General features: G+C 36.7%; 1 long non-coding RNA gene across 1 annotated transcript in view; it reads left to right on the top strand.

Annotated features, from left to right (window-relative positions):
* The window catches only part of LOC107546125 (uncharacterized), a 30621-nt gene extending 9583 nt beyond the window's left edge, over positions 1 to 21038 (top strand). Inside the window, exons 2-5 of the long non-coding RNA XR_015713981.1 lie at positions 7173 to 7284; positions 10782 to 10932; positions 12036 to 12086; positions 20873 to 21038. This is a non-coding gene — a long non-coding RNA (uncharacterized LOC107546125). The remainder of the gene's footprint in view (positions 1 to 7172; positions 7285 to 10781; positions 10933 to 12035; positions 12087 to 20872) is intronic.
* Positions 21039 to 26148: the final 5110 nt, after the last annotated feature.

Here is a 26148-nt window from a genome sequence, read left to right on the forward strand (position 1 = left end):
CTCTTTCTCTCCATCTCCTTTCCTCCCTCTGAAATCAATAAAGATATATTTAAAAAAGAAAAAAATTTTTTTTTAAAAGTAGGTTTTTTCAAAAGAGAAAAGGCTGATTATGGTGGATTCTGCTATTTTGACTGTTTAGTAGCATCCTATGTATGTATGGATTATGTCTTTCAGGAGAGAGAGTAAAATTTATAATGTTCTCCAACTATGAAAGAACGTGAAATTGCCGAAGAGAGCTCCCTGTTCAGTTAATAGTGGTTTCAGTAAAAGACCTGTTCCTATTATAGGTGGGTTAGCATGATCAGCCCAACCCACCTCTAAATCACCAGGTCTGAGTGATGAGGCAGCTGTTACATACATTTGAATTGTTCACAGTTTTTAAATTAGACATAACCACATATATAAGAGGGCTGAAGGAGATAACACTGACATCCTTCCTAATTTGAAAATTCAACAATTCCCACTTAGTGATTGTTAGGATGGTTGGGAGCAGAGATGAGGCATCTCGTGTGGAATAAGAGGTCTTTGGGCTTCTTATCAGTATTTCACTATAGATACTATTTCTCTCCTGTTTTGTTTAGAATAAGAGCAAACTCTGTTTTCACATTGGGTATGGAATGAAGGGAGGAAAGTAAACAACTTAGCAGAAATAGAGAGTTGCTTATTCTTTTAACAATATAGAGCCATTTGAATAATGTTGCTGTTTATCTCTGTTTCATAAAGAAGAAAGCCCAGCAGACTTAAAATGAGGGGAATCTCCTTTTAATTATATATCTACCCCCAGCCACTATTTAATGCTAGGTAAATTATAAATCTCCCTAGCAAATCACATTGTAATTTCCATAGTAAGTTTATTATTTCTTTAATGATAATTGGAATTATGTGTTATAATTTACTTATTTTTTTATTTAGATTCTACAGGTGCTTCATTTGCTTGTTATGATGAAATAAATACAAGAGCAGATAAATATGGACAGTGTGGCCGCTATAGGAGTTGTGGAGCTCCGTATGTATTTAGACAATTCTAATTTTTTTAAAAATGTAAGTTATATGTTGCTAAGATCCTAGAATATATTATAGGATTTAGAATACACTAAAGTGGTATTTTATACCAGGTTTTCTTTCTTTCATGATCTGAGAACAGCATTATTACCCATTGCCTACAAATAAAATGCGCCTATAACGTTACAACAATGACCATAAAAATTACCTCTGTTTATTGTTGTGATGAGCTAGACATTGTGTTATGTAGTTTACATACATTATATATATTATAAATAAATTTAATACATCAAACATTTAAAGTAAGAGTTATCCTATTTTACTAATGAAAAAAATTGAAGACCAGCAACCATTTGCTTAAATATCAGAAGGTAATATAGGAGAGATCAGGGCCAACAGATTGCAAAAATCATTAATTTTTTCCCTTGCCACATTGCCTCACAAAACAAAATGAGCCACATTATACATAAGTCAGTGTGCTCAGGAAACTTACTGAGAAAGTTCTTGAAACCTCGGTTTAAGTTAGTAAAATACCTTTTTAACTTAGCTATATCAGCAATCTATGTTAATAATAAGAGAATTTTTTTTCTGCTGTATGCTTCTAGTGATCTTATGTGTGGAAAATTAGTTTGTTCCTGGCCACATAAAAAATTAATAATACGTACAAATTTATCTGTGATTTATGCACATATACGCGACGAAATATGTGTATCTACATATCGAGAATGGAGCACAGGTGACCATTTGAGGGATGACACATTTGTACAAGATGGCACAGCCTGTGGTCCTGAAATGGTAATTAGAACTACAAAATTACAAATGTTTTCAACATCTCTTATGGTAATACAATACCAACCAATGCATTTTAAAACAATCTGATAGAGGTATCGTTTACATATCAGCTATGGTAAGTGTGCAGTTTATTGCTTTTGATTAATTTATAGAGTTGCACAACCATCAGCACATCAAATTTTAGAACATACCATCACCCCTTTCCTCTTGCCCACTTGCCCATCTTTACCCCTAAGCAACACATCCAGTGCCCTCTATTATTAACATCTAGCACGAGTGTGATAATTTGTCATAATCAATAAACCAATGTTGATACATTATTATTAACTAAATTTAATAGTTCATTCAGATTTCCTTAGCTTTCACTTAATGTCCTTTTCTAGGATTCAACCCAGGGTACCACTTTGCATTTATTAGTTGTGAATACTTAGGCTCCTCTGGACAGTGACAGTTTCTTAGAATTTCCTTTTCCCCTTCTCCTTCGTGGGAAGACTACAGAGGTAAAGTACCGGTTCATTGTATCATATCAAGTGTACATACTTATTGATGTTAACTTTGATCATCTGAGTGTGGTAATGTTTTCCAGATTTCTCACTGTAAATTATTTTTCATTTTCCCTTTCTATATTGAAAGAGGTTACTATGCATAGCCCACACTTAAGGAGTAGTAAGTTATATTCCACCTTCTTGTGAGCTCAGGATGTACTTAAATCATTTTGAATTCTGCACAGTTTTGTCTATTCTCTATTTATTCAATCATATATTTTTGACAGTATGGACTCAGTGGATATTTATGTTATAGCTTGGGTTATTATCCAGTATGACTTAATTTCATTGTTCATATTGTTCTAGCTTTGGCCATTTCAGTTGGCTCCTGTGTCGCTTTGACATACTCTTAATCATAGTGGGATTTTTGTTTTCTTTTTGAGTGCTTCCTTACTTTCTGGAATCACAAGCTGTTTTAGGTTCATTTTGTATGTTTCCTGCCCTGATTCCCAGAATTTGCCATTCTCCCAGGAGCCCTGGTTCATTTTAATGAGAAAGGGTAGTTAGAAACCAAGATCTAGGTACTAATTGTGATTTTTGCTACCGGAGTTTCACTGGTCTAGCCCCATCAGCAGAAAGATCTAGGAAATATATATCTATATAATATCCATGTATATATTCATGTATATGTATATATGCATATATGTATGTATATATAGTCATATATATATCTATATATCTACATTAAAAACTATGAGATAAAAATTATGTTCTCAAATTGAACGCATAATATAAGATTCATTCTAGCCTCCTACCTTTTCATATATTTAACTGTTACCTCTAACACTGACACACTTTGTTCCTTTATTCACATCTATATTGTGCCATCCTAGAATGCATCTAGAATACCCATTAAGTTGTTTTAGAATGGCTAAACTCATTCTACTGTGATAAAATACTAATTAGGATTCAATATTTGTTTTTAGTTATTTTGTCTTTAACCTGAATGTATAAACATATTTTATTCAAGAGTTACTTGGGTTAATTTATTCCCCCCCCCCCCAGTGTGGTTTAGATCATTCATTTGAAAAACAATAGGCCATGGGATTTCCCCCCATCCTTGTTCATGTTATTTTAGTTTAGTTTTTCAGATGTGAAATGTAAAAAAAGTTTAAGGTTTAAAACAGTGTCTTCAGTAAATAGTTTTGGGAATCTTGGACAGATATATGCAAAAAAATGAAAATAGACCTTACACCACACAAGAATAAACTCAAAATGGATTTAAGACTTCAGAGTTAGACTCTAAACTATAAAAAAATCCTGGAAGAAAACATAGGCAGTAACATCTCAGACATTTCTTGTAGCAATATTTTTTTTCTGATATGTTTCCTTGGGTAAGGTAAATCAAACAAACAAACAAATAAATAAATGGTACTGCATCAAACTAAAAAGGTTTGCACAACAAAGGACATTGCCAAAAAAATGAGAAGACAACCCCCTGAACAGGAAAACGTATTAGCCAATGATACATCTGATAAGGATTAATATCCAAAATTATAAAGAACTTCTAAAACTCATCATCAAAAAATCAAACCATCTAAAGAATGGGCAAAGTACCTGAATAGACCCTTCTCTGAGGAGGAAATGCATATGGCCAATAGGCATATGAAAGATGCTCACCCTGGCCAATGTGGCTCAGTTGGTTGGGTGTCATCCCATGTGCCAATAGTCACTGGTTGGTCAGGGCACATGCCCGGGGCTGTGGGCTCAATCCTCAGTTAGTGGTGTGTGGGAGGCAGCTGTACAATTTTTCTCCCTCATCGATGTTTCTCTCTCTCTCTCCCCCATCTTCTTTCTCTAAAATCAGTGAAAACATATTTTAAAACATTTTTTCAAATACGTTTTCAATTTCTTGCTCTCCTCCTTCTGGCACCCACCATGGTGCAAGTATTGGCATTGTTGTCCCAGAGGCTTTCTGCACTATCCTCTTTTTTTAAATTTGGATTCTTTTTTCTTTTTGCCCTTCTGATTGGGTGTTTTTTGCTTCGTTGTGTTTCAAATTGCTGATTTGATTCTCAGCGTCATCTACTCTACTGTTGATCCCTTGTAAATTATTCTTCATTTCAGTTAGTGTATCCTTCATTCCTGACTGATTCTTTTTTATGGTTTCTACCTGTTTTTCCTGCTATTGAAGTTCTCACTAAGTTTCTTGAGCATCCCTATAACCATTGTTTTGAACTCTATGTCTGATAGTTTGCTTGCTTCCATTTCATTTAGTTCTTCTTTTGGAGACTTCTCCTGTTCTTTCATTTGGTAAGTTTTTCTTTGTTTCCACATTTTGGCTGCTTCCCTATGCTTGTTTTTATGTATTAGGTAGAGCTGTTATGTTTTCTAGACTTGGTAGAGTGTCCTTGTATAGTAGGTGTCCTGCAGGGCCAGTGGTGCAGCTCCCCCAGTCACCCAAGCTAGGCACTCCAGGTACACCCCTGTGTGGACTGTGAGCACTATACTATTGTAGTTGAGCCTTGATTGCTGTTGGCATGTCACTGGGTGGGGTTGACCTCCCAGGCTGGTGGGCTGTGAAGACCAGCTGTGACTACAGAAGATGAGCTGCTGTGAGGAGGTGATCGTACAGAGCAGAACTTGTTTAGGTGGGGCTTTGGTGCTCATGGAGTCTGCTTGTGGAGGTGCTAGGGTTATAATCGGCATGGTCTGAAGCTATTTACTGGGTGCACTGGGTCTGGGGCCTCCCGGAAGAATCAGGGTCAGCCACTGTCTGTGCTCTGCCTGAGGATACCTGGCATGAATACAGAGTGATCTGCAGATGGCTGCTACTTGTGCTGGGCCTAGAGGTGCCCAGGAGAGGCCAAGATGTGAACCAAGGCTGGCTGCTGCTAGTGCCGAGCCTGGAGCCACTCAGGAAGAGGTACAGGGTACAGAGAGGCCAGATACTACTTGTTTGAGAGATTTTAGGAAATTCTGAAGCATGAGCTGTGACAGGCCATATGTATGGGAAAGCCACTGGAAACAGTTTAGGGGGACTAGCAAGTTGGGTGGGGCGGGGTCTCAGGGAATCACCAGGGTAGGGTGAACAGAGTGAGACAGGTTGATGGAGACTCAGATATGGCACCTACCTGCCTGCTCTTTGGTGGGGAGAGGGAAGGCTGTCTCAGAAAAGGAGCAATGGCCTCTACTACCAATTTTGTCTGGCAATAAGCTTCCCTCCACCCTCGCTCTTGCCCTGATGCCAGACCGTGCAGTCCCCTGCCTGTATGTCTTTGGTTCCTTTTAAGCTGCTGTCCCAGGGCTAGAGTTCAGAGGGAGTGAGTCTGAGTAAGATCATGTTTGGCCCCTTTAAGGGAAACTGCCTGGGACTCCAGCAGCCCCTCCATCTCATTCAGCCACACTCACCACTGGTTTTGACAGCCAGAAGCTATGGGGACCTCTCCTCTTGGCACTGGAACCCTGGGCTGGGAGGCCTGGTATGGGGCTGGGACCCCTTGCTCTTCAGGGGTGACCTCCACAGGTGAGAAATCTCTCCCGATTTTTATTTGCCACACATGGGTGTGAGACCAGCCCAATCCCGGTCTCTGCCCCTCCTTCCAGTCTTGATGTGGCTACTTCGTTAAATCCCTAGTTGTAGGACTTCCATTCAGCTAGATTTCAGGTGGTTCGGAATGATGGTTGTTACGTAGTTTAGTTGTAATTTTGATGTGGTTGTGAGAGTATCCTTATACCAATATTTTTAAGACCTCAATCTCCCACCACTTAGTACTCAACCCTGACTGCTCACAATAATTGCCTGAACCCTGCCCCCAGGGATGTTGATATAATGGTCTCAGGTGGAGACCAGGCATAAGCATTTAAAAAATGCTTCTCAGTGAATTCTTGAATTCCAGGAACTAATCAAGTAATTTTTCTGAAATATATCTTTCTAAGAGGACTTTTGGTGCTAGATGGTAAGAAAATAAAACTTCCAGCTTCTTACTTATGATTACATCTTTATAGTCTGAAGGTACATAGTTTATTTCACATTTATTTCAATGTACTCACAATTACTCTATTTTATTATTTTTATGCCAATCCTCAGTAATATGAATTCTGGAATTTTCTTCACTTTTTCATCCGTATTATCAATGCACACAATCTGATTGACTGACATCATTTTTCATTTCCTTTTGATTTGTTTTAGTATTGTGTCAGATTTAAATGTAGAGAGATTAAACACCAGATCAATGATACTCTCTGCAACAATACTAGAGATTGTCAGAACAATGGAGTAAGTAATTAATTTCAATTTTCATTTTAAATAACATGTTTTGAAAATTCAATAAACAGTTTGGCAATTTACAAATCACTTGAATGATTTCTTAAATCATTTTTATACTACTTGGTGTCATTTAACAGTCTATAATTTATAGCTTTAGCATTATTTTTCTAAGAAACCTGGCCAAACTATTTATTAGAGAAGATAAAGTAGAAACATTTAAGATGATTCTGGATGTAGAAAATGTTTGGTAAATATGTGAGGTGGATATGCTATAAGCAGCACGTGTTACCATATAACCAAAATCATTTTATTTTTATAGAGAGAAGGCAGATACTGGTATATTTACTAGTAATTGCCAATATTTGGGTTTTGCTGTGTGGAGAGTTAAAAAAAGTAAAAAAAATTGATTTGGTAAAAGAAACTAGATGCAATTTTTCAGGTATAGACAATTTCAAGAGAAAATTTGTGAAAATTTATTGAATTTGTCTATTTAATATAAATTTTCTAGAAGGGATAACTTCTCTGGAATAAATTATCTGTTAAATAAGTATAGAATGTTCATGGGTCTCGATTGTAAAACAGCCTTGTACATAAAAAATTGTTCTATTTTCTGATTATTCTAGGTTTGCAACAATTTTAACCATTGCCATTGTAAAGCTGGGTTTAGTCCTCCTAGTTGCAGTCCAAAGCCAAAAGCATTTGGAAGTGTGGATGATGGGCACATATCTGAAACAGGTTAGTGTCTTTAGCTAAGAAATATATATGCATATGCCTTGGACATGGACAGTTGTGTGGTAAAGGCCAAGTGGGTGGAGGTGAGCAAAGGGGGTGGGTGGAGGTGAGCAAAGGGGGAGGGGGGGCACCTGCAATTCTGTCAACATAAAAAATTTTAAATAAAATGTAGAAAGATAATATGCAAGAGAATAAATTAAAGTATCGATTACAAGCTATATTACCAGAGAACTAAAGCCAAAAAACACAGTTTTATTTTAATTGTAAGGTTAAAAACATCTTGGACTGTGTAAGTTTGTACTCCTTTTCCTATATCAACATTAACATTGTTTACTGACATAAAGTATACCCAATATTAGGCACTTTTAAAAGTAGAAATTCCAGTGCATTAGTTTCACTAGTTAATTTAGATTGATCACTTTGGATTGTTTTATATATTCCTGGTCTAAAAGAGTGTTAGTACTCATTGCTATATTAATTCCACTAGAATCTTTCAGGCTGTGTTTTATTCCTTTTTCCTGAATTATAAGGGTTCCAGTTTAATCTTTTGGCATTCCCTGCTCCCTTTCCCTGGGTTTCCTGAGCACTGTTTTGAAATCAAGGAGGCCTGGATGAGACTGAGTACAACTCGGGGATACTCCCTGTTCCAGAATGTATGGGAGCCCACCTAAAATAATCTGGGTGCAGAAGAGGGCTTGTCCACCCTTACTCCCTTTCCTCTGGAGGTAAATAAATAATGAATCTCCTGGGCAGTCTAATCTGTAGCTTAGATACTAGGGGGTAGTCATACCTAGGGTGACCCACTTTATAGAGAACTAACACAAAGCTATATCAGACTGTGTATCATACCAAAATAAAAGCATGATAATTTAACATGTAACATATAATTGTACACATATGTTATTTTATCATAAATATGTGAAAAATAGATACTTATTTGAAATTACATATTTTCATAATTTTACCTTCACAGTAATCTAGGTTTTCTAAAATGCGCCTCAGAATTCCTCCAGCCTCTACCATTTCTCAGTTCCAAAGTTATTTTCACACTTTTAGGCAGTTGTTACAGCAGCACCCTAATTTTCAGTACCAAAATCGGTATCAGTCATGATTCTCCATAAAAAGTGGATGGATTGGGGGGGGGGTTGGGGTGTGTGTGTGTGTGTGTGTGTGTGTGTGTGTGTGTGTGTGTGTATGGAGAGAGAAAAAGAGAGGGAGAGAGAGAGCAATTGATTGATTGACTCTAAAGAATCGGCTCGTGTTTATGGAGGCTGAAAAGTCCGAAGATGTGCAGGGTAAGCTGACACACCTTTAGCTTTAGGAGAGCTGATGGTATAGTTCCAGTCGAAAGGCTGGTAGGCTTGAAATCCAGGAAAAGCCAATGTCTAAGTTCAGTTTCCTCAGTCAGGGAGAACCCTTTCTTATTCTCAAGAAGGTCAGTGTTTTTGTTTTATTAAGACCTATAGATGATTGGATGAGGCCTACTCATATTAGAGAAGGCAATCTTCTTTACTCAGTCTACTGATGTAAATGTTAATGTCATATCAAACACCCTCATAGAAACCCCCAGAATAATAATTAATTAAATATCTGGGCACATGGCCCAATCAAGATGACACATAAAATTAACTACCACCCACATCAAGAGTATTTTTTGGCAGGATGTACTTTTCTGTATACATAGGTTATTTTTATAAACTTGAAATGTATTGATTTATGACCGAATAGTTAATTGGAGAAACTAGATAATCATGTAAGCTGTGTTTTTAACAGTACAAAAACTGAGATAGCTTCCATTATGAGCAATATTGTTTTTACTTTACTTAAAACTTTCATCTTTTTTTTTTCTGGAGTCAGCTTGAATGTCTGGGGGGGAAAAAAACAACTAAGGGACATCTTTGAGAGATGCAGCTGATGGATTCAGGCTCCTCCGGGAGAAAATGTTTTTTTTACGTACCTGATGTTTGACTATAATGTTTGTTGTGGGTAAGATCTGTGTTTGGGGAGTCTTATTTGACAATTAAACCCTTTAGTAATAAAGGCTAAAACAGTTTGGGGTAATAAAAGGGAGGAGGGGAAAAGCCATGAATAGCTAAATGCCTGGATGATTCCCGAAAGCATCTTTGGAATGAAGTAGAAGAGCTTTGAGGCAGATTACTGGGGACTAGTTTTGACCAGTGGAAAATGGAGACCCAGAGTAATTAATTAAATGAAGAACACCAACGTGAAAGGAGAGTTAATAGAAAATATTCTTTCTTGGCTGTTATTAGTAGTGCTTGTTAAAACTAGATAGTAGTATAGGGGGAAAAAGTAAGACCAGTTTTACTGGTTCCTGGAAATCCTACTCATGCTTCTGAGCCCACCTGGGAATATATTACATTCTTTTCAGATAACTCATGCAGTGTCATTGATTACCCAAAAGATTATACAAGGGGTTGAGAAATCAATCTGCAGCGTATAGCCAGAGAGGCTGATCTCTTCATCTCATTCAGTGGCTTTCTGATTACAAATATAATATCCTTATCCTAATAATACTGGGAACCCCAATCACATGCACGAAGCAGACAGACAAAGTGTTGAACTTTCTACCTGGACCTCACTTGAAAAACATTGTGGGAAAAAGGCAGAAACTCCGGGGCAGGAATAATAGGAGTATATTGAGACTCAATGGTCATAGATAAGTGTGGTTGGAGAGTGGCTTCTCTGCTTGTCACCTCCTCTTTTGTTCCAATTGGCAAAGAAGAGATAGAACAGTATTCTGTATCTCATACAAGGAGGCAGGCCAAGAAACTATGGAGAAAGTGAACTGAACTTGATAAATCCAGTGAACTGAACAGTATAAATCCAGAAAGGTGGCTAATATATACAATGAAGTGGAACCTGAGGAGCCACATTCTCAGTTGAGAATGAATAAGAACTGATGAGAACAGTGTAGATATTAGCACTAGTTAGTCAATAATGGGTTAACATCAGGCTTAGTCATGCATTCGATAAAATAATCCTACGGAGATTGTATTTTCTACTGCTACATATTTGATTAAACAACTTAGTTAAATAGCTAAGTTATTTAGTGACTACTAATTTTTAATTTTTAGAAAATAATTGGAGTAATATAAGAGAAGTTAAATGCCACATTACCCAGGTTTAATTCTTACATTTAGGTATAATCCCAATAATCTCTGTAGTATGCACATTTGAATTTCGGAGAAGCTGTATCAGAACAGAATTGAAAAAGTGTTTGCAAGTATTAAGCATGTGCTTCATGAAAGGACGTTACCTTCAGCCAAAAATATCACCATATGGTAGAAGGTGGAAAATGCAAAATCATTAGTAAAGCACTAGTAACATCTCATTTTGTACATTTGACTTTTTTGGATTTTATTATATATGTATAAAATGTTTAATGTTTGGGAATAGTGTTGGTAATGATACTCTTTTCACCTTTTCATTTGGTTAACAAAATCTCTGACATAATTTGAAATGGGCATTTTCTGTTTTAGGTAAAAGTTTCTCCATCCAAAGATCTCCGAAACGCCAAATTCAACTGATTTTCTACATTTCTTTACCTTTGCTTATCATTATTGCTGCTGTTTTAATAAAGCAGGATAAAATAAGAGAGCTATGCTACAGAGATGAAACTGGAAGTGAGAGGTATATATATAAAACTCTTATTAGAAAAGCCAAGAAAAAAGTATTCAAATTTCATCAGGAGTAATCTAAGACTATAGGTAAAGCAATGTGGGGGAGGCCCAGGGATATATTTCAAACAGGTTTGGTATCGTCCATGTTTTTTCTAATTTTACTCATTTTACCTCGAGAATCACTTTAAAAGGACATATGGGTGCCTTGAATATTGTGCTTTATTCAATCTCCTAGGTCCACTGACCTGTCGAAATAGTTTTATTGTCGATGGGCTTCATGAGACTAGGTGATGCTGCATTTCAAGGGAACTTTGAAAACACAAATGTTTTAGATACGAAGTCTCAGACCAGTGGTAAACAACATTATTAGAGCACCTCTTTCAACTAGAGATATCTATGAACCTGCATGTAAAAGCTATGATGTCTTTATGCTCTTAAAATTATTCTCCATAACAATAAAATGGGAGATAATAATAGCTTTCCAATGTAGCATAAAATTTTGGATACACCAGGTTAATAAGTGAAATCACCATATTACCTGTAATCAGTTATACAAATATTTATGAGCCCAGCAGGCTACCACCGGACAACTCTGCTAGCTGCGTTACCCAAATATTTAAATATCATTATTGAGACCTTTATTAATAATTTACTGTATTTTCCCACAGAAGTATTTACCTCTACTTTTGCCTTTCAAAAATTGATAGGAGGGGTGTACATGAAGAATGTGTTATGAGAGGAAGAAAAAAATATGTACAAACATATAGAAAATTTAACCAAAATTTTTGACTACTACTTAGGGGTTATTTGGCTAAATTTGACCTGAGGTGTTAGGGATAACATAGAATCAGGGGACCTGTCTGTGCAAATGTGGCTTATAACATAAACACTTGAATAAATGTAAGATGAGGATAAGAGTTCATCAACAAACCATATTGGTAGTGGCATTTGTTCTAATGTTGAGACAGCATCTGTTTTGTTTGTATTATTTTATGTTGTTAGAAGAAGAAATTTCATTTAATGAATCACTCTTTCTTTGAAAACCTTTATTCAAATAGTCAATTAAGATTTTAAAATTTCCCCACTTTAAAATAAGTTTTATTAATTTTACAGGTCTGTGTCAGAAGAAGGCAGCAATAACAGCACGTTATCCCCAAGTGTAAGGTGAGTGTAGAACAGTGTGATTAATCATTTTGCATTGTATGCCCAAAACATACATAAAAACATACAATAAAATTTTTAAAAATTTAAAATGTTTTGCTTCCCAAAGGACTTCCTTATAAAAGGGAAAAGGGAAGTCATAAAGTGGGAAAATACTTTTACAATACATATTTCCAATGAAGGACTCATATTCAGAATATGTAGAGAATTCGTACAAATCATTAGCAAAAGTTGGGAGAACCCAGTAGTCAAAATATTTGAAGAGACACTTCACAGGAGACAATATCAAAGGGTCTTAAAACACAAAAACATGCTCACCACCATTAATCATCAGAAAAGACCAATTAAAATAAATATGAGGGTCCCCTACATTTTTATGAGTGGATCTAATTAAAAGGACTGACATCAAGGGTTGATGAGACAACCAGGACTCTCACACATTGTAGGTGGGAGTATACATTGGTACAGTATACTTTTATTTCATTTATTTTATTTCAATTTTATTTTTTTGATACGCATTATTTTATTTAGCAGCATGTTCCAAAGTTTCGTATCTATTTCAGTTTTTACTTATAGGCATATAGACTCTTTTTTGTTGTTGTTTTTTAAGGTCTCCTCACATTATTTATTTATTCTTTTCCCATGCCCTCCCCACACCAATGTCCGCATCCATGGGCTATGCCCGTAAACATACAAGTTCCCTGATTAATCTCTCCCCGCCCACACACCCCCTCCCAGCCTTCCCGCTGAGATCCCTCAGTTTGTTCCAAGCTTCTATGTCTCTGGATCCACTTTGTTTATTATATTCCACATATAAGTGAGATCATTTGGTACTTGTCTTTCACTGAGTGGCTTATTTCACTGAGCATAATACTCTCTAGTTCCCTCCAGGCTGTGCCAAAGGCTAAAAGGTTTTCCCCTTTACAGCTGCTTAGTATTCCATGGTGTATGTGTCCCACAGCTTTTTATCCACTCAGCTACTGTTGGGCACTTGGGCTGTTTCCAAATCTTAGCTATTGTAAATTGTGCTGCTATGAACAGAGGGGTGCATCAGTTCTTTGCGATTGGTGTTTGGGGTTCCTTAGGATATATTCCTAGAAGTGGGATCACTGGGTCAAAATGGCAGGTCAATATTTAATCTTTTGAGGAAACTCCATACTGCTTTCCATAGTGGCTGCACCAGTCTAGATTCCCACCAGCAGTGTACTAGGGCGCCCTTTTCTCTGCACCCTCGCCAGCACTTGTAGATCATTGAATTGTTGATGGCAGCCATTCTGACAGGTGTGAAGTGATTCCTCATTGTGGTTTTAATTTGCATCTCTGATGATTAGAGATGTTGAGCATTTTTTCATATATCTCTTAGCCATTTGTAGGCTCTCTTTAGGACATTCGAAGTGTCTATTTAGCATTTTTCATATGTCTCTTAGCCACTACAAATATCTATTTAGATCCTTTGCCCATTTTTTAAATGGATTGTTTGTCTTCCTTTTTATATATTTTGGATATTAACCCTTTCTCAGATGTGTCATTGGCAAATATGTTCTCCCGTAGAGTGGGATCCCTTTTCGTTTTGTTGATGGTTTCTTTTGCTGTGCAGAAGCTTTTTATTTTGATGCAGTCCCATTTGTTTATTTTCTCCTTAGTTTCTCGTGCCCTAGGAGAGGTATCAGCAAACATATTGCTATGAGAGATGTCTGAGATTTTACTGCCTATATTTTCCTCTAGGATTTTTATGGTTTCATGCTTTACATTTAAGTCTTTGTATCCAGTTTGAATTTATTTTTGTGTCTGGTGTAAGTTGGTGGTCTAGTTTCATTTTTTTGCATGTATCTGTCCAATTTTTCCAACACCATCTATTGAAAAGACTGTCTTAACTCCATTGAATGTTCTTGCCTCCTTTTTCAAATATTAATTGACCATAGCGGCATGGGTCAGTTTCTGGGTTATTGTTCTGTTCCACTGATCTATATGTCTGTTCTTATGCTAGTACCAGGCTGTTTTGATTACAGGGGCTTTGTAGTATAACTTGACATCTGGTATTGTGATCCCTCCAACTTTGTTCTTCTTTCTCAGGATTGCCATGGCTATTTGGGGTGTTTTTTGGTTCCATATAAATTTTCGAAGTGTTTTTTCTAGATCTGTGAAATATGCTGTTGGTATTTTAATAGGGATTGCATTGAATTTATAGATTGCTTTGGGTAATATGGACATTTTAATGGTGTTAATTCTTCCAATCCATGAACATGGTATATTTTTCCATTTGTTTCTATCTTCCTCTATTTCTTTTTTCAGTGTCCTGTAGTTTTCTGAGTAAAGGTCTTTTACATCTTCATTTAGTATATTCCTAAATATCTTATTTTTTGAGTTGCATTGGTAAATGGGATTGTTTTTTTAGTTTCTGTTTCTGAGAGTTCATTATTGGTGTATAAAAATGCCATCGATTTCTGGGTATTAATTTTGTATCCTGCTACCTTGCTGAATTCATTTATTAAATCTAGTAGTTTTTTGGTGGAGTCTTTAGGATTCTGTATGTACAATATCATGTCATCTGCAAATAATGACAATCTTGTTTCCTCTTTTCCAACTTGGATGCCTTTTATGTTTTCTTCTTATCTGATCGCTGTGGCTAGGACTTCCAGTACTATGTTGAATAAGAGTGGTGAATGTGGACACCCCTATCTATCTTGTTCCTGTTCTTAGGGAAATGGTTTTAGTTTTTGCCCATTGATTATGACATTGGCTGTAGGTTTGTCATATATGGCCTTTATTATGTTGAGGTATGATCCCTCTATTCCCACTTTGCTGAGATTTTTTATCAAAAATGTTGTTGGATTTTATCGAATCCTTTTTCTGCATCTATTGATATGATTATGTGATTTTTATCTTTCAATTTGTTTATGTGATGCATCATGTTTATTGATTTGTGAATATTGTACCAGCCTTGCATCCCTGGAATAAATCCCACTTGGTCATGGTGTATGATCTTCTTAATATATTGCTGAATCCAATGTGCTAATATTTTTTTCAGGATTTTAGCATCTGTATTCATCAGGGATATTGGACTGTAATTCTCTTTCATTGTAGCTTCTGGTTTTGGAATCAGTCTAATGCTGGTCTCTTAGAAAGAGTTTGGAAGTGTTCGTTCCTCTTGGATTTTTTGAAAGAGTTTGAGGAGGATAGGTGTTAGTTTTTCTTTGAATGTTTGGTAAAACTCCTCTGTGAAGCCATCCAGGCTAGGGCTTTTGTGTGCTGGGACACCTTTGATTACTGTTTCAATTTCATCAGCAGTTATCGGCCTATTCAGGTTTTCTGACTCTTCCTGATTGAGTGTTGAAGGGTTGCATTTCCCGAGGAATTTGTCCATTTCCTCCAGTTTGTCCAACTTGGTGGAATATAGTTGTTCATAACAATCCTTTGTATTTCTGTTGGGTAAGTTGCTGTTTCCTTTCTTTCATTTCAGATTTTGTTTATTTCCGTCGTCTCTCTCTGTTTCTTCATGAGTCTGGCTAAAGGTTCATCAATCTTGTTTATCTTTTCAAAGAACCAGCTCTTGGTTTCATTGATCTTTTGTATTGATTTTTTGGTCTTGATGTCATTTATTTCTCCTCTGAACTTTATTATTTCCTTCCTTCTACTAACTCTGGGCTTTTCTTGTTGTTCCCTTTCTAAGTTTTTAAGTTATAGGGTTAAAGAGTCTATTAGAAGTTTTTCTTGTTGTTTGAGGTAGGCTTGTAGTGCTAGCATCTTCCCTCTCAGGACTGCTTTCATTGTGTCCCATAGATTTGAAGTTGTTGTGTGTTCATTTTCATTTGTTTGCAGGAAGTTTTTTATTTCTTTCTTAATCTCTTTGGTAACCCATTCATTGTTTAAAAACATGCTTTTCAGTCTCCATGTGTTTAAATGTGTTTTAGTGTTTTTATTGTAGTTGATTTCTTTTTTTCTTTTTAAAAATTTTTTATTTATTTATTTTTTTATCTTTATTGATTTCAGAGAGAGGAAAGGAGAGGGAGAGAGAGACAGAAACATCAATGATGAGAGAGGCATTGATCGAGCCCACAATCTTGGTATGTGCCCTGACCGGGAATTGAACCCTGATCGCCTGGATCCTGGGTCGACGCTCAACCACTGAGCCACGCCCGGCCTGGCAATTGTAGTTGATTTCTAATTTTATGCCATCGTGATCTGAGAAGATGGTTGATATGATTTCAGTCTTCTTGAACTTAAAGAGGCTTGTTTTTTGTCCTAAAATGTAGTCTCTCTGAGAATGTCCCGTGTGCGCTTGAGAAGAATGTATATTCCGCAGCTTTGGGGTAGAATGTTCTGTAAATGTCGATTAAATCCATCTGATCTAGTGTATCATTTAGGGTCACTGTTTCCCTGTTGATTTTTTGTCTGGAAGACCTATGCAGTGAAGTCAGTGGGGTGTTAAAGTCCCCTACTATGACTATTGCTGCCAATCTCTCCCTTAAAGTCCGTTAGAAGTTTTTTTATAAACTTAGGTGCTTCTATACTGGGTGCATATATCTTTATCAGGGTTATATTCTCTTGCTGGATTGATCCCTTTAGTATTATTTAATGACCTTTCTTGTCTCTCATTATGGTCTTCATTTTGAAGTCTATTGTGTCTGATATGAGTGTTGCTACCCCAGCTTTTTTTTTTCATTTCCATTTGCATGGAAAAATTTTTTCCATCCCTTCACTCTCATCCTGTGTGAGTCTTTTGTTCTGAGGTGGGTCTCTTGTAGACTGCATATAGTTGGGTCATGTTTTCTTATCCATTCAGCCACTCTATATCTCTTTATTGGGGCATTTAATCTGTTTATATTTAAGGTTATTATTGAAAGATACGTATCCACTGACATTTTGTTTCTTTATAGCTGTTTCTCATTCTCTTTATTTCTACTTCTAATTATAGCAGACCCTTTAATATTTCCTGTAATGCTGGTTTTGTAGTGATAAATTGTTTAACCTTTTTTTGTCTCAGTTCTTTACTTCACCATCCAGCCTGATTGATAATCTTGCTGGACAGAGTAGTCTTGGTTTCAGATCCTTCTTTTGCATTACCTTGAATACTTCATGCCATTCCCTTTTGGCCTGTGGAGTTTCTGATGAGAAGTCAGATAACAGCTTTTCGGGAGCTCCTTTTAAGTAACAGATTGCTTTTCTCTAGCTTCCTTTAAGATTCTCTCTTTGTCTTGGATTTTTGACATTTTAATTATGATGTGTCTGGGCGTGGGCCTCTTTGGAATCTTCTTGCTTGGGGACTGTCTGTGCCTCCAGAGCCTGTGTGCTTTTTTCCTTGACCTGGTTAGGGAAGTTTTCTGCCATTATTTCATCAAACAGGTTCTCTAACCCCTGCTTACTTTCAACCTCTGGCACTCCTATAATATGAATATTGTTATGTTTTATGCTGTCCCACAGCTCCCTTAGACTGTCCTCCTGTTTTTTCATTGTTTTTTTGTTTTTGGGTCTCTGTTTCAGTGATTTTTTCTACCCTGTCTTCTAATTCACTGATCCGATCCTCAGCTTCTTCTAATTTGCTGCTTATTCCTTCTAATGTATTCTTTATTTCTGCTATGTCATCCTTCATTGCTGACTGGTCATTTTTCATAGTTTCCAAATCTTTTTTCATGCTGTTGAGCATCCTTACAATTAGTATTCTAAACTCTATATCTGAGAGATTGCTTATCTCCATTTCATTTGGCTCTTTTTCTGGAGACTTCTCTTGCTCTTTCATTGGGGCTTGTTTTTTGGTCTCCCCATTTTGGCTAAATGTTAGGTAGATCTGCTAGGATTCTCAGTCTTTTTGGAGGGTCTCTGGTACAGGCCAGTGTCAGGTGCAGTTTGTGACTGGCCCTGAATACCCTGATTGGGGCTATCAACAACCCCAGGCTTGAGGTCTCCACTGCTGGGGCTGGATGGGTTTGGACAGGACCGAGATGCACAGCAAAGTCTGTTTTTCTAAGGCCTGGGTCCCAAAACAGATCAGGCAAAGACTCAGAGCAGCCTGAGGTTTGCCTCAGTCTGCAGACTGGTTAATCTGATTCTCTTAATGAGCCTCAGGCTATAGAAGCTCCACAGGTGGGGCAGCTGGTTGTTATCAGTCTCTTAACAAGCCTCAGGCTATAGAAACTCCTCTGGGTAGGGTGAGAGGATCTCCAGGAGGGTGGGGCAATTGCTTCCCCCCTCAGCCAAAAGCCAAAAGCCAAAAGCCAAAAGTTTGCCTCCCAAGAAAGATGTCCCCCACAGTCTAGGGGAATGACTCTCCCCACACAGCTGCAGTCCACTTCCCTCTACCTGTGCCGTATACGGCCCAAGGTGAGTGGCTGCACAGGAACCGTTGTGCGTTGGCTCTTTAAGAGGGTGCCTGCAGTTTGAGCTGCCTCTCCCTGGCAGATAGAAACTCGGCTGCTTTTCACAGCCAGATGTTATGTGGGCACTTTTCTCAGTTCTGGTGCTCTGGGCGGGGAAGCCCAGCCTGGGGTTTATGCCCCAGAGTCCTCAGTGGAAACTCCCTACAGCTGAGATATCCCTCTGGACCTTCAGCTGCTGCCTGTGAGAACCCAGCCAGCCCTCTTGCGACCACACTTCCTACCAGTCTCTTTGTGGTCTCCACTAAACCAAATGGGGATATCCTGGTAAACTCTTTTTTTTTATAGGTTTAATCTTTATTGTGGAAAGTATCACAGATACCCCCTCCCCCTCAGTCTGTTGCATGTTTCAGTATCTCTGAATCTGTTTTGTTCATCAGTTTATTTTGTTTGTTAGGTTCCACATATGAGTGAGATCATGTGATGCCTGTCTTTCTCTCACTGGCTTATTTCAATTAGCATAATACTCTTTGGGAAGATCCACGCTGTCCCAAAGGGCAAGGGATCCCTCTTTCTTAGGGCTCCATAGTATTCCATGGTGTAAATACTTTTTTATCCACTCATCTACTAATGGGGGTTTGGGCTCTTTCCAGATCTTAGCAATTGTAAATTACAGTTCAGCAGTTTAGCATCACCGAAAACTCTTAGGTTTCAATCAAATTTGTAACCTACATTTTTATTTTTAAAACTATCTTATGTATCATATTTAAATTTTATATTTACTTTATAATGCAACATTTATTTTCTAGACTTATGACAAAAGAAATTCCCCATGAATTTTGAGTCTTATTATCTAAAATATTTTTCTTTCCTTTTCCATTTAACTTAAAGCTGATTGTCTTTACTTCTCCTTTTTTTATCTTTTAACTTTAAAACTTAGCCTCTTCTTTTCCAACATCAATTATCTATTTTAGGTTTCTCTATATTTTAAACTCAATGAAAATCTATTTTGAATACATGGGTACAGAGAATTGAGAAAAAGATTCTGAAATGTATATGAAAGAAAAATAGGGATATCCAGGTGAAATGTAGATCGTTTTATGTTCAAACTTCATATTTCTGATTGTTAATATATTATCAAATATTTATTAAAATATCTAAATTACCTTGGTAGACGTATGAATTAACGATACATTTTCATAATCAAAACACAAAGATGATTTCCATTAACAATATAGATGCATATCTTAAATGTTTTTCTAAATATACATAAAAATACCTTTTTTTTAAATTTAGGTGCTATTATGGACCATGTTCCCTATCTTAAAAGTAGGCCCATATAATTCTTTTCTGACATTCGGTGTTTGAATTTAAAAATGAAAAATACTTTATTTTAAAATCCATTTTTATGAATAATTAGAGTACTTCCAGTTTTTCATTGTTACATACTCCCTGTAAATAATATCCTTAAATGGATACACATTTTGGAGCAATTGTTTGATTATAGTCTCAGAATAAATCTCTAGAAGAGAGATTGATCAAAGCATAAATAGAGTGTGTACACTCTTATCTCTTACTGATATCTATTGCCAAATTACCTAGTTGTAATGATCACCACCAATGTGTATGTGTCATGTTGTAACTTCATAAATTATTTACTTTTAGTCAATTGGACATGTGATTGGTATATTTTCTGAGAGATAGTATATCTTAAGTTTTACAATTTTTTTATTATCCTACTGATGTTTATTTTTATTTTTCATTATGTCATATAGTAAGGAGCTATTTCTATAAAGAGTATGGCATAGAAATGAAAAGTATGCATTATTACCATATGGAACTAGAGGCATTATTGAGACTCCTTTTAGTATTAGGGATGCTTGGTATATTTTTACCTTCTTCCATCTCTTACTTCGCTGATTTTTCTGTTATGCAAGTTGGGTTTTTAGATCTAGCATACTGTTAATAAATTCCTATTTTTTAAACATCATTTCTCTTGGTTCCAAAAATATTTTGTCATTTTTGCTCTTGTACTTAAGTTTACAATAAACATTTTAACCTTATTTGATGCTTAACTAGTTTCATTTTTCATAATTCTGAAGTGATTTTAGATTTTAACGATCTAAAGATCCTCTTCACCTGGAGTCCTTGGAATGCCCAAATATTGACTTGACTCTCCTTTCTTAATTTATTCAGTCAATTGTATGTGTATCAGAGTGTGTGAATCATCGTACTAAACATGGATAAATAAACACTTAGAGTATTTATAAAGCCGTTTCTCTTATAAAATTCAGAGTATTTGCAGTAGAGGTAATAGATAGTTGTTTTTTCTGGATTTAGTTTTCATTTCCATGATCGTTTCTTTTCAGTTATCCATGCCTTTTAAACTATTTGTGTTAGAAATATGTTAGCTCAGAAAAAAAGAAGCAGCTCAGATAATTTTGTTTGTGTTGTATTTTGTTTCGCTTTCTCTTACAGCAACAGTCTCTGACAACCTTGGCCTGGAGAGGGGATAAATCCAAATAAATAATCAGAAACTGGCTAAACCAAGAAGAGAAAAACATAATTTATTCCTCACCTCTGATGTCACTGCTGAAGGTTTAAATTATGAAATAATAAATCATCTGCTTCTGAATCACCTGAATTATGTCTGGTGTCTACTGTATTTTCAGCCTCAACTTTCGCCCTACTACTCCAACTTGAATGCAGAAGAGGGTCTGAATCAGGGGAGAGCAGCCTAGGGCCCTCATCCCACGACAGCAGGAGGGCCTGTCGGCTCAGCCTCATGATGCAAGGATAGAGAATATCCCCTTTCCCTTTGCCCTTTCCGGTGACCTGAATCTCCCTCCCTCAGTCTGGCTTTCCTCCTTCCGTCAGAGCTCCTAGCCTTCAGTTGGCTTGTGACTTGTCCCAGTGGCATTTACTGAGATACGATATGAATACAGTCCTTCTCTTGTTACTGCTTCTCCTCTTTGAAAGCTGTATGCCCTCTTTAGTGTGTTAAGATACCTGTTACCAAATATTGCCTTGATATATCATGAAGCTAAGGAAGCAAAAGCATCAGAGCCACTTGCTTGCATAGGTTCTTTTCAAAGTCATGGGCCTAATTTTGTATTCTTTTTCTCAGAGTTCATCAAGCTTTATATAGCTCAGGAGCCACTGAACCTAGATCTGCTTGTTCCTCAGCTTCCTTGGAGTGGTGTATTGGAGGCAGTTCATGTCAGCTCACGAGAGCTGATTGTTAAACAATTAGAAATTTTGTTTTTATTAAAAAAATAAAGACAAGTATTGGCAGGGATGTAAAGAAATTGGAACCATTGCATGGTGGGAATATAAAATGCTGCAACTGTTACGGGAAACAGTATGGAAGTTCCTCAAAAAATTAAAAATGGAATGACTATATGATCCAATAATCTCACTTCTCAGTATTTATTCAAAAGCATTGAAATCAGGATTGCAAAGAGATATTGGCTCTCCTGTGTCCATTGTAGCATTATTCACAATAGCTGAGATGTAGAGACAACTTAGATGTCCATCAGTAGGTGAGTGGATAAATAAAATGTGATATATGCACCTTTGAAGGCTGAATGGAATACTATTCATCCTTTTAAAAGAAGAAAATCTGCAACATGCAACAACAGGGATGAATCTTGAGGACATTACACAAAGTGAAATAAGCCAGTCACAGAATGATAAATATTGCTATTTAATCATTAAAGTGAGGTTTGAACATCAGAGGTCCTTTTTAAGGTAGTGAGTATCATCTCACTAGAGAACTTATGTTGTTGAATGAGCAGGGCTTAGTTGAAGAGTTCCAGAACTTCAGAGGTTAAATGCTATTGATCTGGCCTATGAGTTTCAACATCTCAGGAAGGATATCAGAAGCAGTTCACATTTGCCTAGGATGGACAACTGTTTTAATTCATGATTTTGCCATACTAATTCTTCTGTTATCTGTCATAATATAGTAGAAGGGATTTGGATCATCTGGACATCCCATATAACATGTTGGCTCACTATACCAATTACATAAGGTTAATAAGGTTAATTATACCTTAAAAAATAGGCAAGTATTCCAGATACCTTGGTAAAATACATGCCCCCGGAGGGTGAGAGACACACCTTGTGCAGATTCTGGCACCTGATTCCTCAATGACATTTTTAGGGGTCTACGGGGAAGTGGCATGCTGCAACATTCCCTCCAAAGTAAAGAATAGATGGCTGCACCTTGGGCCTTCTGTTACTAAGAAAGGGCCACAGCACTTGGTAGGCCTCTTTTGGTTTTGGAGGCAGCATAATTTTCACTTGGGAATGCTGTTCTGACATTTATTGAATGATTTAGAGGACTTCCAAAGTAAGAAAGGTCTACATGAGATCCAGGTTGCAGTATTGGTATCTCTGCTGCCTGGGCTATATGAACCAGGAGACTCCATGGCCCTATCAGGACTTATGGTATAAATAGATGCTTTGTAGAGTCCAGTCAAGCCCTAATACGAGAGTTTTGGTGCAGAATTTTGAGCTTCTGGGGCAAGGTTATATTGTCTTCATCAGAGAGCTATATACCATTCAGAAAGCAGTTCCTGGTATGCTACTGGTCTTTGAAAGGGACTGTGAATCTGAACATGAGATGGTAAATGACTGTGCAACCAGAACTACCCATCAGGAACAAGTGTTACTAGATTCACCAGATCATAAAGTTGGCTGTACCCAAGGGCACTATATTTGAGACTGAGATTGAGTTGGGCACAAGCAAGTTGCATGAGTAGATCTTCATGACATCCCTTACTCTGACTTAATGCCTTTCTTAGCTCACAGTTGTTGACTCATGACAGGTCCCAATAAGCATGTAATGAAAGAAGAAAACATAAACTGACCTTTGTTTGTTAATGAGTTAGCTTGGTATATTGGTGTAAACCAAAACTGTATTGTTGTGTCTCTACCCCTACAATCAGTGTTGGCCCTTGCAGACAGTGGATAGGGGAACTGTTCCCAGTGGGAGAGCCTCAGGTGGTACACCTGGTAATCCAGTTTCTATTGAGAAGGAAGTAGGCCAAGATAAAAACATACATGGACTGATGTCTGTGGTGCATGGTTATGAGTTTTAGGGAAGATTACAATAGAGATAAAGTACTCTTCTCACTACAGCATAGCAAGGGACACATGACATCAACTTGACTTATCACCGGTGATGTTAACCTTCTGTTTCATTTCTACCACTTATTTGACCTTTTAACAGCCTGTCTTATTGTATTTTTTTAATCCTCACTTGAGGACATGCCAAGAGAGAGGAAGGGAGAGAAAAAGAGAAAGAAACATCAGTGTGAGAGAGAAACATCGATTGTCTGCCTTCCATGCTTGCCCAGACCGTGGAATCAAACGCACAACCCAGGCACATGCCCTGACCTGGAATCAAACTGGCATCCTTTTAGTGCACAGGATGATGCTCAGCCAACTGAGCGACTCCGGCCAGGCTGTGTTGTATTTTTTGATTTGTATAATCACCAGGCTGCTTTTTATTGTCACAGATCCTGGAAGGCTTATCTTTTTCTGTCTTTGGGTATTTGTGTCCTTTGGTTTTTATATGCTTTAGCTAAGTTATTTTTCTATCATGCTTTAACCGTTGCTTTTCAGATGTTCTCTTTTGTTGGAGAAAAATCTTGTCACTCAGGTTCAGCGACCTACTGATATTATAACTTATCGCTCCCCATGTTCTAACTTGAGAATAGTAGTAATAGAGTTGGAAAACAATACCAAATTTTGTTCAAGATGTTTCTGTTTAAAAATATACGAAACAGGCCATACGTTTTAGGAAAATGTTTCCAATAATTTTTGTGCCTAATGGAGTGAGTTTCACTGATGTAGATATATCTTATTATCCCAGTGATGCCACCTGAATAGACTTTGTAGCATAGCACATAGGGTCTTCTTTCAGAAGAGCTTAAAATTCAGTTACATATAGATTGCTAATACTGTATAAATCCTTATGTTGTGCTTATTTTTGTGTGGAAATAGAATGTAATATATAATAAACAAATGCTGGAATTTTATTTTGATGAAAAACTCGAGTTTACAATTACTTAGTAAATGAAGAGCAAACACTTCATTTTCCTATCGCATAACTCTTAAGAAAAAATCATTAGTAAATAAATATCTGTGAACAGATTAAGGGTAAGCAGACTGGATAATAAGCCACCCTTGGTTTCACACTCCCTGCAAGTGACTCATTCTAACAGGATGAGAACAGCACTGGAGATAACCGACCTATTAAGATATGGGCACTGAATCTCATTCTAATAATTCAAGTAAGCCCACTGATAAATACTCATTTTTTTGCTCATCATGAGCAGTAAACTGTGCATATTTTACTGAAGGAATGATTTGATAGAAGCACTTATCTAAGTTGCATTGTGCATCACAACTATAGAAATGGCTTGAACAGCCCCATTTCACCACCATTTATAAAGTGCAACTATATAATATTCTGCATTTTATCTGGGCCGTGACAAGTATCATTCTAGAGTGAAGGTACCCCAGCTGCCAATTTCCACCACTTCTGAAAAGATCTAGATACCTGAAAAAGGAGTGTCTCCCATACAAATTTTACAAACATACTGGTAAATACTTTCATCTAACTGGAACCTCAGGGTGCTAGAGTTGTACTCATTTAAAAAACCATTCAGCTACCTTTGGTCTTTAAATATGGTCTTTAGATATGTTGTTGCATATTTTAAATCACAAATAGTCTGAGATGTTTTAATGAAGATATTTTAAGTATTGTATGGAGGGATTAATTGATATAAAATTGTTTTGCTTATTCTATTACATTTGTCTTTACTCTCAGTTGTTCTGGACTTTTTAGAAACAGGTATCCTATGTTATTCCAATAGATGGGAAACCATATACCATCCACCTAAAGCAAAGGTAAGTTTTTAATTCCTTAGTTTTGAATTTCACTTTATTTATGTGAATTTGTTTACTTATAATAAAAATGGACTATTAAAGTAATAAATATTGTTATTAAATTTTTAGTTGTCCCAGATGAACCGATGCTGTTGTGTGCATTAATGAAATTTTTGGTCCTAGTGCTTCATGAAAGTAGCTTTTGTAAGTAGGGGTTTAGGAACAGAAAGAGAGACTCATATGTTGAACATTAATCTATATGATGTTAAGTTGGTGGGACCAGCAGGATCAGTATAATCAAAGCAGGATGTCAAAGTAAGAACTAAGTCTGTAACTGATTGTATTAAGAATTGATCAGGGAGGCAGGCTCACCATCAGGGATAGGCAATAAGAGATTTAATACAGAAATTAGATAATACACTGTGTAGGAATTAGTGAATAGTTAATGGAAAAGAGTACTAGCTATGTATGTGTCATCTTTCAGAGAAGTGAGAAAATGATTGAAATAACATTTTGTAGGGTTTAATTCTGTAATGGCACCCTGGTTGTGAAAAGGTAGAATGGAAGTAATTTGTGATTTCAGGAGCTCAATTTTAGTTAAATTTTGGGTGTAAAACTAGGCTATATGGAATGAAGGAGAGGCTAATTTTGAGACTAAAAATGGTAAGTGTAAGTTACTTATTGAGAACATTGGGCAGAGAAAGGAGAAAGAAAAGGTCAGATGAGTGCTTTCTAAGAAAGAAGAAACAAAATTTTTTGGCTGAGGGGAAGTTTCTTAAAGAGAGATGTGTGAACAAGTGATTCATTGTGCAAGATGCCAAAGAATGGCATTGAGTGAAGGAAGAATTAACCTA

The sequence above is a fragment of the Miniopterus natalensis genome, chromosome 2 (assembly GCF_054644295.1).
Source record: "Miniopterus natalensis isolate mMinNat1 chromosome 2, mMinNat1.hap1, whole genome shotgun sequence".
NCBI classification, from domain to species: Eukaryota; Metazoa; Chordata; class Mammalia; order Chiroptera; family Miniopteridae; genus Miniopterus; species Miniopterus natalensis.